This window comes from Symphalangus syndactylus, chromosome 10, assembly GCF_028878055.3.
Source record: "Symphalangus syndactylus isolate Jambi chromosome 10, NHGRI_mSymSyn1-v2.1_pri, whole genome shotgun sequence".
NCBI lineage: Eukaryota > Metazoa > Chordata > Mammalia > Primates > Hylobatidae > Symphalangus > Symphalangus syndactylus.
The window spans coordinates 97,989,895-98,007,957 of NC_072432.2; the positions used below are offsets into that span (position 1 = coordinate 97,989,895).

Genomic DNA, 18,063 nt, shown 5'->3' on the forward strand with positions numbered 1-18,063 from the left:
ATAGGCTGGCATTTACATATATCAGTCTGAGGGTATTTGCTTATGTCACAATCCCTGTCTCTCTACCATGCTGGGTAGGTAGGAGGATGCGGCCCTGTGGGTGGTAGCTGGTATGTTGGTGGAAACTCCATGCTTCCATGGAACCAGCTGTAGAGGAGTGGTGATGCAATGAGCATCCTGGAAGTTTAGTTGTCATTTGTTACCTTTTGGATAATGGAGTAGATTTCTGAAGCTATTTCTCCTTGTTTGGTGTTCTGCCTGCAATTTGGACAAGTGGACTTCAGATTATGTCTTCAGAGACTGAAAGGCTTGGGTATGGTTAATTAGAAAAGTAGATTAACATGGTTTTCCACGTGTTAGAGGAATGGATAGAATTCTATCTGAACAAAGGACAGTGTTTACAAATAATAGCAATGCCATATTTAAAGAGATATCACCATTCAGAGAAAGAGTTAAAGAAAAAAATATACAGGTTCACTTAGGAACTTCTTTCAGTAGTAATTGATTTTATCAATCAATGCATAGTCACTGCTCATTTTCATGAAGCTTTATACATAAGTAACTCTGAATATTTCTTGGCTTTTTTTGTAGCTGCATGGTGTTTGGGTGAGGTTCAAGCTTTCTGTCTTTTCCCCATCCTACCCCCACCCCAAAAAGAGGCTGGAACTCTACATGAAATCTTTAACTGTTCTGCTAGTATATGCTCAGTATCCCTAGAAAAAAGACCCTATATTTTAGGGAAGAATTTCACTTTCCCATTTATGCAGCTTGAAAAGATTAAAAGAACAGAAATTTCATGGTCATAGTACATTATACTATGAATACTGTCTTATTTTTAGAAAAAGAAGAAGTGAGAGCTGAGTTTGGCTGCAGGAATTTACTGCCTAATTTATTATCTCCCCTTATGGTTATCACCTTTATAATAGAGAAAATCACTGAGTGCCAACTATGCCAGCCACACATTGATATTAGATTTCTACAAGTGAAAATCCTGGATCTTAGGGTATGTGCTTTATCTTTTTTTAATGCAAACTGCTAAATTTCTTACTCAAATAAATGTGCCAGTTAATACCAGCAAGGAATATACAACATTCAAAAAAGTGAAACACCTTTTCCTCACATTTGCCAAAACTCAGTTTTATCAATCTCTCTCTCCATCCTCCAGGCACATAGGTTAGAGTTTCATTCCCAGATTTATGATACATTTTCACTATTGGTTTCTGTAAGGTCTTATTAAAAACGTATTAATATGTAATTCACTTACCATTAAAGTCACCATTTTAGAGTAAACAATTAAATGGTTTTCAGTATATTTATAAAATTATGCAAGTCTCACCATTATCTAATTCCAAAATATTTTCATCACCCCCGTGAAACACTCATTAGCAGTCTCTCCCTGTTGCTCCTTTCCCCCAGCCCTTAGCAGCTACTCTACTTTTCTGTATTTATGGATTTGTCTGTTCTGGAGATTTCGTATAAATGCTATCATATAATATGTGGCTTTTGTGTCTGGCTTTAATTTAGCCGAATGTTTTTAAGGTTTATGAGTGTTATAGCATGTATCAGTATTTTTTTTACGGCTGAATAATTTCACATGGATATACCACATTGTATTCATTGTCAGTTAATGGACATTTAGATTGTTTTCACCTTTTAGCTGTTAAATGTTTAAATGTTTCTGTGAGCATTTGTGTGTACATTTTTGTAGAAATATGTTTCCAGTTCTTTTGGGTAGGTTCCTAGGTGTGGAATCATATGGTAACCCTATGTTTAACTTTTTGAGGAAATGCCAAGCTGTTTTTCAAAGTGACTGCACAATTTTACATTCCCACCAGCAATGTATGAGAATTACCATTTCTCCACATCTTTTTCCAAACTTCTTGTCTTTTTTTTCCCTTCTGATTATAGCTATTATAATAGGTATAAAGTGGGATCTCATTGTGATTTACATTTGGATTTCCCTGATGGCTAGTGATGTTGAGAATCTCTTCATGTCCTTATAGGACATTTGTATGCCTTCTTTAGAGAAATGTCTATTTAAATCTTTTGCCCATTTTAAAATGGAGTTAATGTCTTTTTATTGTTGAGTTGTCAGAGCTCTTTGTATTAGCTAGATACTAGACCCTAACCAGATATGATTTGCATCTATTTTCTCCATTCTATGGTTGTCTTTACATTTTTAAATGGTGTCCTTTGAAGCACAAAAGGTTTTAATTTTGATGAAGTCAAATTTATCTGTATATTTTTTTGTAGCTTGCCCATTTGGTGTCATTTAAGAAACCAATGCCCAATCCAAGGCCATGAAGATTTACACCTATGTAATCCTGTAATAGCTTTATAGTTTGAGCTCTTACGCTGAGGTATTTGAATTATTTTGAATTGTTTTTGTATTTGGTGGGAGTTAGGGGCCCAATTTCATTCTGTTGCATGTGAATATCCAATTGCCGTAGCAACATTTGTTGAAAAGACTATTGTTTCCCATTGAGTAGTCTTGAAACCCTTGTTGAAAATCAACTCACCATAGATATATGATTTATTACTGGACTCCAAATTCTATTCCTTTGATCTATATGTCTATCCTTGTGCTAGCCACACCATCTTGATTACTGCAGCTGTGTAGTATGTTTTGAAATTGGAAAGTGTGAATCCTCCACTTTTGTTTCTCTTTTAACATTATCTTGTATTTTCATATAAATTTTATGATCAGCACTACTATTTTTTGTGCAAAAGTCCACTAGAATTTTGATAGCTATTGCATTAAGTCTGTGGATAAACTTGGGGGAGAATTGCCATATTAAGTTTCCTGATCCACGAACACAGAAAATTTTACTATTTATTTAGGTCATCTTTAATTTCTTTCAACAATATTTTGTACTTTCCATTGTGCAGGTCTTGCACTTATATGGTTAAATTTATTCCTAAGCATTTTATTCTTTTGATGCTACTGTAAATAAAATTGATTTTCTTTATGTTTGGATTGTTCATTGTTAGTGTGTAGAAATACAACTGATTTTTAATAGGGCCATTTATATTGACTTCTATGTATATCTTGCAACCTTGCTGAAATCACTATTAGCTCTATTTTTAAAATTGATTTTAAAGAGTTTATATATATATAACTTTGTGTTATCTGTGAATAAAGATATTTTCAGTTTTTCCTTTCTAATTTAGATGCCTGGTTAGATCTTCAAGTACAATGTTAAGTGGAATTGGCAAGAGTTGGACATCCTTGTGTTGTTCCTAATCTTAAGGGAAAAAATTTTAGTTTTTCAACGTTAACTATGGCATTCGCTGTCGGTTATTTCCAGATGTCCTTTTATCAGATTCAGTTGTATTATTTGATTTTCCTATGTTGAGTCAATTTAATAATCAAATTAATTATTTGATTTTCGTATGTTGAGTCAATTTTCTGTTTCTGACATAAATCTCATTTAATAATGATGTAATTTTATATTTTGTTGGATTTGGATTGCTAGTATTCTGTTGAGAAATTTTTTAACAGACTAAGACAATATGACTTATTTTTCTAAAGTAAATATATGGTTTATAAATATACGGGAAACTCTGATTCCCATCAAGTTCTTGGTAGGAACAAAATGGCAGTCAAATTAATTTGTAGAAAAATTGGTTTCTCTTAAATGCAAATCAAAAACACAACGAGATACCATCTCACACCAGTTAGAATGGCCATCATTAAAAAGTCAGGAAACAACAGGTGCTGGAGAGGATGTGGAGAAATAGGAACACTTTTACACTGTTGGTGGGACTGTAAACTAGTTCAACCATTGTGGAAGTCAGTGTGGCGATTCCTCAGGGATCTAGAACTAGAAATACCATTTGACCCAGCCATCCCATTACTGGGTATATACCCAAAGGATTATAAATCATGCTGCTATAAAGACACATGCACACGTATGTTTATTGCGGCACTATTCACAATAGCAAAGACTTGGAACCAACCCAAATGTTCATCAATGATAGACTGGATTAAGAAAATGTGGCACATATACACCATGGAATAGTATGCAGTCATAAAAAGTGATGAGTTCATATCCTTTGTATGGACATGGATGAAGCTGGAAGGCATCATTCTCAGCAAACTATTGCAAGGACAAAAAACCAAACACTGTGTGTTCTCACTCATAGGTGGGAATTGAACAATGAGAACTCATGGACACAGGAAGGGGAACATCACACACTGGGGCCTGTTGTGGGGTGGGGGGAGTGGGGAGGGATAGCATTAGGAGATATACCTAATGTTAAATGATGAGTTAATAGGTGCAGCACACCAACATGGCACATGTATACATATGTAACTAACCTGCACATTGTGCACATGTACCTTAAAACTTAAAGTATGATAAAAATAAGAAAAATTGGTTTCTCTTTTTTAAAAAATTTTACTTTAAATTCTGGGATACATGTGCTGAATGTGCAGGTTTGTTACACAGGTATACATGTGCCATGGTGGTTTGCTGCACCTATCAACCCATCATCTATGTTTTAAGCCCACATGCATTAGGTTTTTGTCCTAATGTTCTCCCTCCCCTTTCCCCTCAACCCGCTACAGGCTCTGGTGTGTGATGTTCCCTTCCCTGTGTTCAACTCCCACTTATGAGTGAGAACATGCGGTATTTGGTTTTCTGTTCCTGTGTTAATTTGCTGACGATGGTGGTTTCCAGGTTCATCCATGTCCCTGCAAAGGACATGAACTCCTTCTTGTTAATGGCTGCATAGTATTCCATGTTGTATATGTGCCACATTTTCTTTATCTAGTCTGTCATTGATGGGCATTTGGGTTGGCTCCAAGTCTTTGCTATTGTTAATAGTGCTGCAATAAACATATGTGTTCATGTGTCTTTATAGTAGAATGATTTATAATCCTTTGGGTATATACCCAGTAATGGGATTGCTGGGCCAAATGGTATTTGATTCTAGATCCTTGAGGAATTGCCACACTTACTTCCACAATGGTTGAAGTAATTTACACTCCTACCAACAGTGTAAAAGCGCTCCTGTTTCTCCACATCCTCACCAGGATCTATTGTTTCCAGACTTTTTAATGATCGCCATTCTAACTGGTATGAGATGGTATCTCATTATGTTCTTGATTTGCATTTCTCTAATGACCAGTGATAATGACCTTTTTTTCATATGTTTGTTGGCCACATAAATGTCTTTTTTTGGGAAGTGTCTGTTCATATCTCTTGCCCACTTTTTGATGGGGTTGTTTTCTTCTTGTAAATTTGTTTAAGTTCCTTGTAGATTCTGGATATTAGACCTTTGTCAGATGGATAGATTGTAAAAATTTTCTCCCATTCTGTAGGTTACCTGTTCACTCTGATGATGGTTTCTTTTGCTGAGCAGAAACTCTTTAGTTTAATTAGATCCCATTTGTCAATTTTGGCTTTTGTTGCAATTGCTTTTGGTGTTCTAGTCATGGGCCTTTTCCCATGCCTATGTCCTGAATGGTACTGCCTAGGTTTTCTTCTAGGGTTTTTATGGTTTTAGGTTTTATGTTTAAGTCTTTAATCCATCTCATGTTAATTTTTGTAGAAGGTGTAAGGAAGGGGTCCAGTTTCTGTTTTCTACATATGGCAAGCCAGTTTTCCCAGCACCATTTATTAAATAGGGAATCCTTTCCCCATTGCTTGTTTTTGTCAGGTTTGTTGAAGATCAGGTGGTTGTAGATGTGTGGTGTTATTTCTGAGGTCTCTGTTCTGTTCCATTGGTCTATATATCTGTTTCGCTACCAGTACCATGCTGTTTTGGTTCCTGTAGCCTTGTAGTATAGTTTGATGTCAGGTAGCATGATGCCTCCAGATTTGTTCTTTTTGCTTAGGATTGTCTTGGCTATATGGGCTCTTTTTTTGGTTCCATATGAAACTTAAAGTAGTTTTTTTCTGGTTCTGTGAAGAAAGTCAATGGTAGCTTGATGGGGATAGCATTGAATCTATAAATTACTTTGGGGGGGTATGGCCATTTTCATGATATTCTTCCTATCCATGAGCGTGGATTGTTTTCTCATTTGTTTGTGTCCTCTCTTATTTCCTTGAGCAGTGGATTGAAGTTCTCCTTGAAGAGGTCCTTCACGTCTCTTGTAAGTTGTATTCCTAGGTATTTTATTTTCTTCCTAGCAATTGTGAATGGGAGTTCACTCATGATTTGGCTCTCTGCTTTTCTATTATAGGTATATAGGAATGCTTGTGATTTTTTCACATTGATTTTGCATCCTAAGACTTTGCTGAAGTATATCAGCTTAAGGAATTTTTTTGGACTGAGTCTGTTGTGAAATTTTATATTTATATTCATAAAGATTATCGGTGTGCAGTTTTATTTTCTTGTGATGTCTTTGGTTTGGTATCAAGATAATGCTCACCTCATAAAATGAGTTACCAAGTGTTTCTGTTCTTTTAATGTTTTGAAGGGTTTGTGAAGGATTGGTGTTAATTTTTCTTTAAACATTTGGATTTAAGTTACTGTTTGGTATCTTTTTTATCAGCCTGAAGAATTCCCTTTAGTATTTTTTTATGGCTGATCTGCTTACAATAAATTCAGGTTTTGCTTATTTTGGAATGTCTTAATTTTTCCTTCATTTTTGAAGGAAAGTTTTGATGGACATAAAATTCTTGGTGACAGTTTTTTTTTTTCAGCACTCTCCATATGTCATTCCATTTGCCCCTGGCTTCCATTAGTTCTTTTTTTTTTAATCTTTAATTTTTGTGGGTACATAATAGATATATATATTCATGGGGTACATGAGATATTTTGATACAGACATCCAGTGCATAATAATAATAGGATAAGTGGAGTATCCATCACCTCAAGTATTGATCTTTTGTGTTACAAGCAAGAAATTCAATCATACTTTTTAAGTTATTTTTAAATGTACAATAAATTACTATGGACTGTGATCACCATATTATGCTATCAAAGAGTAGATATTCTACCTACCTATATTTTTGTGTCCATTAATCATCCCCATTTCTCCCCACTCCACTACCCTTCCCAGACCCTGGTAACCATCTTTCTACTCTGTATCTCCATGAGTCAATTGTTTTTAATTTTTAGCTCCTTTGAATACGTGAGAAAATGAGAAGTTTGTCTTTCTGTGCTTGGCGAATTTCACTTAACATATTGGCTTCCAGTACCATCCATATTGTTGCAAAAGACAGGATCTCATTATTTTTATGGCTGAATAGTACTCCATTTTGTATATGTTTCTCATTTTCTATATCCCTTCATCTGTTGATGGACACTTAGTTTGCTTCTAAATCTTGGCTATTGTGAATAGTGCTGCAACAAACATGAGAGTGAGATATCTCTTAAATATACTGATTTCCTTTCTTTGGGGTATATACCTAGCAGTGGGATTGCGGATCATATGGTAACTCTATTTTTAGTTTTTTGAGGAATCTCTAAACTGTTCTTCATAGTAGTTGTATTAATTTACATTGCCTCCAACAATGTATAAGGGTTCCCTTTTCTCCACATCCTCACCAGCATTTGTTATTGTCTGTCTTTTGGATAAAAGCATTTTTACCTGAGGTGAGATGATATATCATTGTACTTTTGATTTGCATTTCTCTGATAATCAGTGATGTTGAGCACATTTCCATATACCTGTTTGCCATTTGTATGTCGTTTGAGAAGTGTCTATTCAGATCTTTTGCCCATCTTATTTATTTATTTTTTAAATTTTGTTAATTTTATTTAATTTTTAATTTTTTATTTTCATAGTTTATTGGGGAACACGTGGTGTTTGGTTACATGAGTAAGTTCTTTAGTGGTGATTTGTGAGATTTTGGTTCACCCATCACCCAAAAAGAATACACTACACGCAATTTGTAATCTTTTATCCCTCATCCCCTTGCCACCTTTTTCCTCTGAGTCCCCAAAGTCCATTGTGTCATTTTTATGCCTTTTGCATCCTCATAGCTTAGCTCCCACTTATCAGTGAGAACATACAATGTTTGCTTTTCCATTTCTGAGTCACTTCACTTAGAATAATATTCTCCAGTCTCATCCAGGTTGCTGTGAATGTCATTAATTCATTCCTTTTATGACTGAGTAGTATTTCATCATATATATATGTGTATGTATATATGTGTGTATATACATACACATATATTTACACGTATATACGTATATATGTGTGTGTGTGTATATATATATATATATATATATATACACACCACAGTTTCTTCACCCACTCATTGATTGATAGGCATTTGGGTTGGTTTCACATTTTTGCAATTGTGAATTGTGCTGCTGTAAACATGCATATGCAAATATCTTTTTCGTATAATGACTTATTTTCCTCTGGGTAGATACCCAGTAGTGGGATTGCTTTTGTAGTAGTTCTACTTTTAGTTTTTTAAGGAATCTCCACATTGTTTTCCATAGTGATTTTGTGCTAGTTTACATTCCCACCAGCAGTGTAGAAGTGTTTCCTGTTGACTGCATCCAAGCCAACATCTATTATTTTTTTATTATGGCCATTCTTGCAAGAGTAAGGTGGTGTCGCATTGTGGTTTTGATTTGCAGTTCCGTGATCATTAGTGATGTTGAGCATTTTTTTGTGTTTGTTGGTCGTTTGTAAATCTTCTTTTGAGAATTGTCTATTCATGTCCTTAGCCCACTTTTTGATGATATTTTTTTTTTCTTGCTAATTTGAGTTCATTGTAGATTCTGGATATTAGTCCTTTGTTGGACATATAGATTGTGAAGATTTTCTCCCCATCTGTGAGTTGTCTGTTACTCTGCTGATGGTTTCTTTTGCCATGCAAAAGCTCTTTAGTTTAATTAAGTCCCAGCTATTTATGTTTGTTTTTATTGCATTTGCTTTTGGGATCTTGGTCATTAAATCCTTGCCTAAGCCAAGGTCTAGAAGGGTTTTTCTGATGTTATCTTCTACAATGTTTATAGTTTTATGTCTTAGATTTAAGTCTGTGATCCATCTTGAGTTGATTTTTTGCAAAAGGTGAGAGATGATCCAGTTTCATTCTTCTACATGTGGCTTGCCAATTATCCCAGCACCATGTGTTGAATAAGGTGTTCTTTCCCCACTTTGTTTTTGTTTGCTTTGTCAAATATCAGTTAGCTGTAAGTATTTCGCTTTGTTTGTGCATTCTCCATTCTATTCCATTGGTCTGTGTTCCTATTTTTATACCAGTACCATGCTGTTTTGGTGACATGGCCTTATGGTATAGTTTGAAGTCGGGTACTGTGATCCTTCCAGATTTGTTCTTTATGCTTAGTCTTACTTTGACAATACAGGCTCTTTTTTGTTTCCACATGAATTTTAGGATTATTTTTTCTAGTTCTGTGAAGAATGATGGTGGTATTTTTGTGGGAATTGTGTTGAATTTGTGGATTGCTTTTGGCAGTATGGTCATTTTCACAATATTGATTCTACCCATCCATGAACATGGAATGTATTTGCATTTGTTTGTGTCATCTATGATTTCTTTCAGCAGTGTCTTGTAGTTTTCCTTGCAGAGGTCTTTCACCTCCAAGGTTAGGTATATTCCTAAGTATTTTATTTTTTGTAGCCATTATAAAACTGGTTGAGTTCTTGATTTCATTCTCCACTTGATCACCATTTGCGTATAAGAGAGCTACTAATTTGTGTATGTTAATTTTATATCCAAAAACTTTGCTGAATTTTTTTTTAATCAGCTCTAGGAGCTTTTTGGAGGAGTCTTTAGGGTTTCTAGGTATACAATCATATCATCAGTAAACAGCGACAGTTTGACTTCCTCTTTATTGATTTGGGTGCCTTTTCTTTCTCTTGTCTGATGGCTCTGGCTAGGACTTCCAGTACTATGTTGAATAGAAGTGGTGAGAGTGGGCATCCTTGTCCTATTCCAGTTCCCAGAGGGAATGCTTTCAACTTTTTCCCATTTGGTATTGTGTTACCTGTGGGTTTGTCATAGATGGCTTTTATTACATTGAGATATGTCCCTTAATATGCTGATTTTGCTGAGTTTTAATCATAAAAGGGTGGTAGATTTTGTTGGATGCTTTTTCTGCACTTATTGAGATGTTCATGTGATTTTTGTTTTTAACTCTGCTTATGTGGTATATCACATTTATTAGCTTGCATGTGTTAAACCAGCTCTGCATCCCTGGTATGGAACCTATTTGATCATTGTGGATTATCTTTTTGGTATGTTGTTGGATTTGGTTAGCTAGTATTTTATTAAGGATGTTTGCATCTATGTTCATCAGGGATATTGGGCTATAGTTTTCTTTTTTTGGTTAAGTCCTTTCCTGGTTTTGGTATTGGGATAATACTGGCTTCATAGAATGATTTAGGGAGGATTCCCTCTTTATCTTATGGAATAGTGTCAATAGGATTGGTACCAGTTCTTCTTTGAATGTCTGATAGAATTCAGCCGTGAGTCTGTCTGGTCCTGGACTCTTTTTGTTGGTAGTTTTAAAATTACTGTTTCAATCTCCGTGCTTGTTATTGGTCTGTTCAGAGTATCTAATTCTTCCTGATTCAAGCTAAGAGGGTTGAATCTTTCCAGCAACTTATCCATCTCCTTTAGGTTTTCTAGTTTATGTGTGTAAAGGTGTCCATAGTAGCCTTGAATGATCTTTTGTACTTCAGTAGTGTCAGTTGTAATATCTCCTGTTTCATTTCTTATTGAGCTTATTTGGAGTTTCTCTCTTCTTTTCTTGGTTAATCTTGCTAATGGTCCATCAGTTTTATTTATCTTTTCCAAGCATCAGCTTCTTGTTTTACTTATCTTTTGTAATTTTTTTGTTTCAATTTCATTTAGTTCTGCTCTAATCTGTGTGTTATTTCCTTTCTTCTGCTGGGTTTGGATTTGATTTGTTCTTGTTTCTCTAGTTTCTTGAGGTGTAACTTTAGATTGTCTATTTGTGCTCTTTCAGACTTTTTGTGTCTCTTGAAGGCATTTAGGGCTATGAACTTTCCTCTTAGGACCGCCTTTGCTGTATCCCAGAGGTTTTGATGGGTTGTGTTACCATTGTCATTCAGTCAGATCAAAGAATTTTTAAATTTCCATCTTGATTTCATTTTTGATCCAGTGATCATTTAGGAGCAGTTTATTTAATTTCAATGTATTTGCATGGTTTTGAAGGTTCCTTTTGGAGCTGATTTGCAGTTTTCTTCCACTATGGTCTGAGAGAGTGCTGGATATAATTTTAATTTTCTTAAATTTATTGAGGCTCACTTTGTGGCCTATCATATGGTCTATCTTGGAGAAAGTTCCATGTACTGATGAATAGAATGTATATTCTATGGTTTTTGGTTAGAATGTTGTGTAAATATCTGTTAAGTCCATTTGTACTAGGGTATAGTTTAAGTCCATTGTTTCTTTTTTGACTTTCTGTTTTGATGACCTGTCTAGTGCTGTCAGTGGAGTATTGAAGTTCCCCACTATTACTGTGTTGCTGTCTATCTCATTTCTTAGGTCTAGTAGTAATTGTTTTATAAATTTTGGAGCTCCAGTGTTAGGTGCATATATATTTAGGATTGTGATATTTTCCTGTTGAACAAGGCCTTTTACCATTACATAATGTCCCTCTTTGTCTTTAACTGCTGTTGCTTTAAAGTTTGTTTTGTCTGATATAAGAATAGCTACTCCTGCTCATTTTTTATGTCCATTCGCATGGAATATCTTTTTCCACCCCTTTACCTTAAGTGTATGTGAGTCCTTTGTGTTAGGTGAGTCTCTCGAAGGCAGTAGATATTTGGTTGGTGAATTCTTATCCATTCTGCAATTTTGTATTTTTTTTTTTTTTTTTTTTGAGACAGAGTCTCGCTCTGTTGCCCAGGCTGGAGTGCAGTGGCACGATCTCGGCTCACTGCAAGCTCCGCCTCCTGGGTTCACACCATTCTGCTGCCTCAGCCTCCCAAGTAGCTGGGACTACAGGCGCCGGCCACCACGCCCAGCTAATTTTTTGTATTTTTAGTAGAGATGGGGTTTCACCATGTTAGCCAGGATGGTCTCAATCTCCTGACCTCGTGATCTGCCCACCTCAGCCTCCCAAAGTGCTGGGATTACAGGTGTGAGCCACTGCGCCCAGCCCAATTCTGTATTTTTTAAGTGGAGCATTTATGCCATTTACATTCAATGTTAGTATTGAGATGGAAGGTACTATTCCATTTATTGGAATTCATTTATTGTATTTTTTAATGTTTTCTGTGAGATTTTTGCTTTAAAAAGGCTCTGTTTTGATTTGTTTCGAGGATTTGTTTCAAGATTTAGAGCTCCTTTTAGCAGTTCTTGTAGTGCTGGCTTGGTAGTGGTGAATTCTTTCAGCACTTGTCTGAAAAAGACTGTATCTTTTCTTCATTAATGAAGCTTAGTGTCACTGGATACAAAATTCTTGGCTGATAATTGTTTTGTTTAAGGAGGCTGATTGTGCCCCATTCCTTTCTGGCTTGTAGGATTTCTGCTGAGAAATCTGCTGTTAATCTGATAGGTTTTCCAGTGCTTTTGCCTCACAGCTCTTAAGATTCTTTCCTTTGTCTCAACTTTAGATAACCTGACGACAATGTGCGCAGGCAATGATCTTTTTGCGGTGAATTTTCCAGGTGTTCTTTGAGCTTCTTTTTTTTTTTTTTTTTTGCCATTTCTTCATGATTTTTTTTTTTTTTTGTAGTTAGATGTCTAGATCTCTAGCAAGGCCAGGGAAGTTTTTCTTGATTATTTCCCCAAATATGTTTTCCAAACTTTTAGATTTCTCTTCTTCCTCAGGAATATTTCTCTTCTTCCTAAGAATGATCATTCTTATTAGGTTTGGTTGTTTAACATAATGCTAGACTTCTTGGAGGCTTTGTTGGTATTTTCTTATTTTTTTCCTTTGTCTTTGTTGGATTGGGTTAATTTGAAAACTTTGTTTTTGAGTTCTGAAGCTCTTTCTTCTGCTTGTTTGATTCTATTACTGAGGCTTTCCAGAGCATTTTGCATTGCAATAAGTGCATCCATTTTTTCCTGAAGTTTTGATTGCTTTTTATCTATGTTATTTATTTCATTGAAGATTTCTCCCTTCATTTCTTGTATCATTTTTTTCAACTTCCTTAAATTGGGCTTTGTCTTTCTCTGGTGCCTCCTTGATTAGCTTAATAACTGCCCTTCTCAATTCTTTTTCAGGTAAATCAGGGATTTTTTTCTTGGTTTGGTTCTGTTGCCAGTGAGCTAGTGTGATTTTTTGGGGGGTGTTAATGAGCCTTGTTTTGTCATATTGCCAGAGTTGGTTTTCTGTTCCTTCTTATTTGGGTGGGCTCTGTCAGAGGGAATGTCTAGGGCTCAAGGCTATTGTTCAAATTCTTTTGTCCCACACGGTGTTCCGTTGATGTAGTACTCTGCCCATTTTCCTAGGGATATGGCTTCCTGAGAGCCAAGCTGTAGTGATTAGTTTATCTCTCTTTTAAATCTGGCCACCCAGCAGGTTTACCAGGCTCCAGGTTGGTACTGGGGGTTGTCTGCACAGAGTCCTGTGATGTGAACCATCTGTGGGTCTCTCAGCTATGGATACCAGCATAGCATTTGGAGTGTATCCTGGGTCCTGCAGGAGCAATCCGTTTTCTTCAGTGGATATGTGGATTCCCTCAGCTTTCCTGACTTACTTGTGCAGTGGTTCTGGAGTAAGAGTTCACAATGTGAGAATCCACATGCTCCTCTGTTCATCTGAGTGGACCTACAATTTAGTTTTGCCTCCCATCTGCCATGATCTCCTTTTGCCCATTTTTAAATTGCAGTATTAGATGTTTTCCTATAGATGTTGTTTGAGCTCCTTATATATTCTGGTTATTAATCCCTTATCAGATAAATAATTTGCAAATATTTTCTCTTATTCTGTGGGTTATCTCTTCACTTTGTTAATTGTTTCCTTTGGTGTGCAGAAGCTTTATAACTTGATGTGATCCCATTTGTTCATTTTTGCCTTGGTTTCCTGTGCTTGCGGGGTATTCCTCAAGAAATTTTTGCCCAGAACAATGTCCTGGAGAGCTTCCCCAATGTTGTCTTGTAGGAGTTTCATAGTTTGACGTCTTAGATTTAAGTCTCTAATTGATTTTAATTTGATTTTTGTATATGGTGAGAGATAGGGGTCTGGTTTCATTATTCTGCATAAAGATACTCAGTTTTCTGGCACCATTTATTGAAAAGACTGTCTTTTCTCCAGTGTACATTCTTGGCACCTTTTTTGAAAGTGAGTTCACTGTAAGTATGTGGATTATTTTCTGTTTCATTGGTCTATGTGTCTGTTTTATGTCAGTACCATGCTGTTTTGGTTATTATAGCTCTGTTACAATTTGAAATCAGGCAATGTGATTTTTCTAGTTTTGTTCATTTTGCTCAGGACAGCTTTGGCTATTCTGGGTCTTTTTTGGTTTCATATAAATTTTTGGATGATTCTTTTTCTATTTCTGTGAAAAATGTTATTGGTATCTTGATAAGGGTTGCATTAGATCTGTAGATTGCTTTGGGGAGTATGGACATTTTAACAATATATTGACTCTTTTAGTTCATGAGTATGGAATACCTTTCCATCTTTTGTCTCCTCTTCACTTTCTTCAATAAATATTTTGTAGTTTTCATTATAGAGATCTTTTACTTCTTTGGTTAAGTTACTTCCTAGGTATTTAATTTCATTTATAGCTATGGTAAATGGAATTTATTGATTTCTTTTTCAGATTGTTCACTGTTGGCATATAGAAATGCTGCGGATTTTTATATATTGATTTTATATCCTAGAATTTTACTAAATTTGTTTATGAGATCTAACAGTTTTCTTGTGGACTCTTTAGGTTTTTTTCAAATATAAGATTATATCATCTACAAACAAGGATAATTTTACTTCTTCCTTTTCAATTTGGATGCTCTTTATTTCTTTCTCTTATCTGATCGCTCCAGCTAAGACTTTCAGTGCTGTGTTGGATAACAGATGTAAAAGTGGGCATCCTTGTCTTGCTCTAGATCTTAGAAGAAAGTCTTTCGGTTTTTCCTCATTCAGTATGATACTAGTTATAGGTCTGTTGTATATGGCTTTTACTGTGTTGAGGTATGTTCCTTCTATACCCAGTTTTTTAAACAATTTTTATCATGAGAAGAGGATGTTGAATTTTATCAAGTGCTCATATGGTCTTTGTGCTTTATTCGGTTGATATGATGTATCACATTGATTGACTTGTCTATATTGAACCATCCTTGCATTCCTGGGATAAATTCTAGTTGGTTGTGTTGAATTAACTTTTAATGTGTTGTTTTTTGGTTTGCTAGTATTTTGTTGAAGATGTTTGCATCAAGGTTCATCAGGGATATTGGCCTGTAGTTTTCTCTTTTTGGTGTGTCTTAGTTTGGTTTTGGTATCAGGATAATACTGCCTTTGTAGAATGAGTTTGGAAGTATTCTCTTCTCTATTTTTCAGAATCATATGAGTAGGATTGGTATTAGTTCTTTTTTAAACTTTAGCAAAATTCAGCAGTGAAGCCATCAGTTCATGAGCTTTTCTTTGCTGGGGAATATTTTATTATGGCTTTGATCTCATTACTTGTTATTGGTCTGTTCACATTTTGAATTTCTTCCTGGTTCAATCTTGGTAGGTTGTATGTGTCTAGGAATTTACCCATTTATTCTAGGTTTTCCAACATATTGCACTATAATAATTGTAATATATTATGAGCATTAGAGGGTGCTCATAGTAATCTCTAATGAGCCTTTGAATTTTTGCAGTATTGGTTGTAATGTCTCCTTTTTCATCTCTGGTTTTATTTGATTGAGTCTTTCTTTTTATATTAGTCTGGATAACAGTTTGTCAATTTTATCTTTTTACAAAAACAATTTTTTGTTTATTTGATCTGTTGTATTTTCTAAAAATTTCAATTTCATTTATTTTTGCTCTGATATTTTTCTTTTTTTCCTACTAATTTTAAGTTAGGTTTGCTTACTTTTTTAAGTCTTTGTTATGATTTATAGTTGTTTATTTGAGTTTTCTACTTTTTTGATATAGGCACTTATTGCTATAAACGGTCCTCTTAGTATTGCTTTCACTGTATCTCATAGGTTTTGCTATGTTGTGCTTCCATTTTCATTTGTTTCAGGAAATTTTTTTTTTTTTAGTTTTTTTTTTATATTATACTTTAGGTTTTAGGGTACATGTGCACAATGTGCAGGTTTGTTACATATGTATCCATGTGCCATGTTGATTTCCTGCACCCATTAACTCGTCATTTAGCATTAGGTATATCTCCTAATGCTGTCCCTCCCCCCTCCCCCAACCCCACAACAGTCCCCGGAGTGTGATGTTCCCCTTCCTGTGTCCATGAGTTCTTGTTCAATTCCCACCTATGAGTGAGAACATGCGGTGTTTGGTTTTTTGTCCTTGTGATAGTTTACTGAGAATGATGTTTTCCAGTTTCATCCATGTCCCTACAAAGGACATGAACTCATCATTTTTTATGGCTGCATAGTATTCCATGGTGTATATGTGCCACATTTTCTTAATCCAGTCTATCGTTTCAAGAAATTTTTAAATTTTATTTTCAATTTCTTCATTAACCACTGGTCATCCAGGAGCATATTGTTTAATTTCCATGCAGTATATAGCTTCCAAAATTCCTTCTTATTGATTTCTAGTTTCATTCCATTGTGGTCAAAGAAGGTATTTAATATAATTTCTTTTTTTTTTTTAATTTTAAAGACCTGTTTTGTGGTTTAACATATGGTCTCTCCTTGAGAATGACTCATGTTCTGAGGAAAAGTATGTGTATTCTGTAGTAATGGATGAAATGTTCTGTAACTATCTAATAGGTCTCTTTGGTCTATAATGCAAATTAAGTCTGATGCTTCTTTGTTGATTTTCTGTCTTGACAATCTGTCCAATGCTGAAAGTGGGGTGTTGAAGTCTCCAGCTACTATTGTACTGGGGTCGATCTCTCTCTTTAGCTCAAATAGTATTTGCTTTCTATGTCTGGGTGCTTTAGTGTTGGATGCATATATAGTTACAATTGTATATAATCTTTCTAAATTGACCTCTTTATCATTATATTATAACCTTCTTTGTCACTTTTTACAGTTTTTCTCCTGAAACCTATTTTCTCTGATATAGGTGTAGCTATTCCTGTTCTGTTTTGGTTTCCACTGGCATGAAATATCTTTTTCCATCCCTTTATGTTTTAGTCTATGTGTGTCTTTATAGGTAAAATGTGTTTCTTGTAGGCAACAGATTGTTAGGTCTTGCTTTTAAAAGAATCCATTCAGGAACTCTGTCTTTTGATTGGAGAGTTTAGTCCATTTACCTTCAACGTTCTTATTGGTAAGTAGGAACTTATTTCTGCCACTTTGTTATTTGTTTTCTGGATGTTTTGTGGTCTTGTCTTCCTTCTTTCTTCCTGTCTTCTTTTTAGTGAAGGTGATTTTCTCTGATGGCCTGTTTTAATTTCTTGCTTTACATTTTCTGTGTATCCGTTGTATGTCTTTTGACTAGAAGTTACTATGATGCTTGCAAATAATATCTTATAACCCAATTGTTTCCCCTCAACTTTTAAGTTCAGGGATACATTTGCAGGATGTGTGGGGTTTGTTACATAGGTAAACATGTGCCATGGTGGTTTGCTACACAGATCATCCCATCACCTAGGTATTAAGTCCAGCATCCATTAGCTAGTCTTCCTGAGGATCTGCATCCCTGACAGGACCTTAAACTGGTCCTTAAACTGATAAGCAACTTCAGCAAAGTCTCAGGATACAAAATCAATGTGCAAAAATTGCTAGTATTCCTATGCACCAAAAACAGTCAAAGAGCCAAATCATGAATGAACTTCCATTCACAACTGCCACAAAAAAATAAAATAACTAGAAATACAGCTAACAAGGGATGTGAAGGACCTCTTTAAAGGGATTTACAAACCACTGCTCAAAGAAATCAGTTTGCATTGGGTTACAACTTGCTCCTTTAGCTCGGTGAAGTTCATTATTACCCATCTTTTTGAAATCTACTTCTGCCAATTAAGCCACCTCAGCCTCTGCCCAGTTCTGTGCCCTTGCTGGAGAGGCATTGTGGTCATTTGGAGGAGAAAAG

At 35.3% G+C, this 18,063-nt stretch overlaps 1 long non-coding RNA gene across 2 annotated transcripts in view; it reads left to right on the plus strand.

The window, feature by feature from the left end:
* Nucleotides 1-117: 117 nt before the first annotated feature.
* LOC129491230 (uncharacterized) overlaps nt 118-18,063 on the plus strand; it is a 134,060-nt gene continuing 116,114 nt past the window's right edge. Inside the window, exon 1 of one of the 2 annotated variants that reach the window (XR_008660488.2) lies at nt 118-313. This is a non-coding gene — a long non-coding RNA (uncharacterized lncRNA). The remainder of the gene's footprint in view (nt 314-18,063) is intronic. The other variant, XR_008660489.2, reaches the window with a different exon arrangement.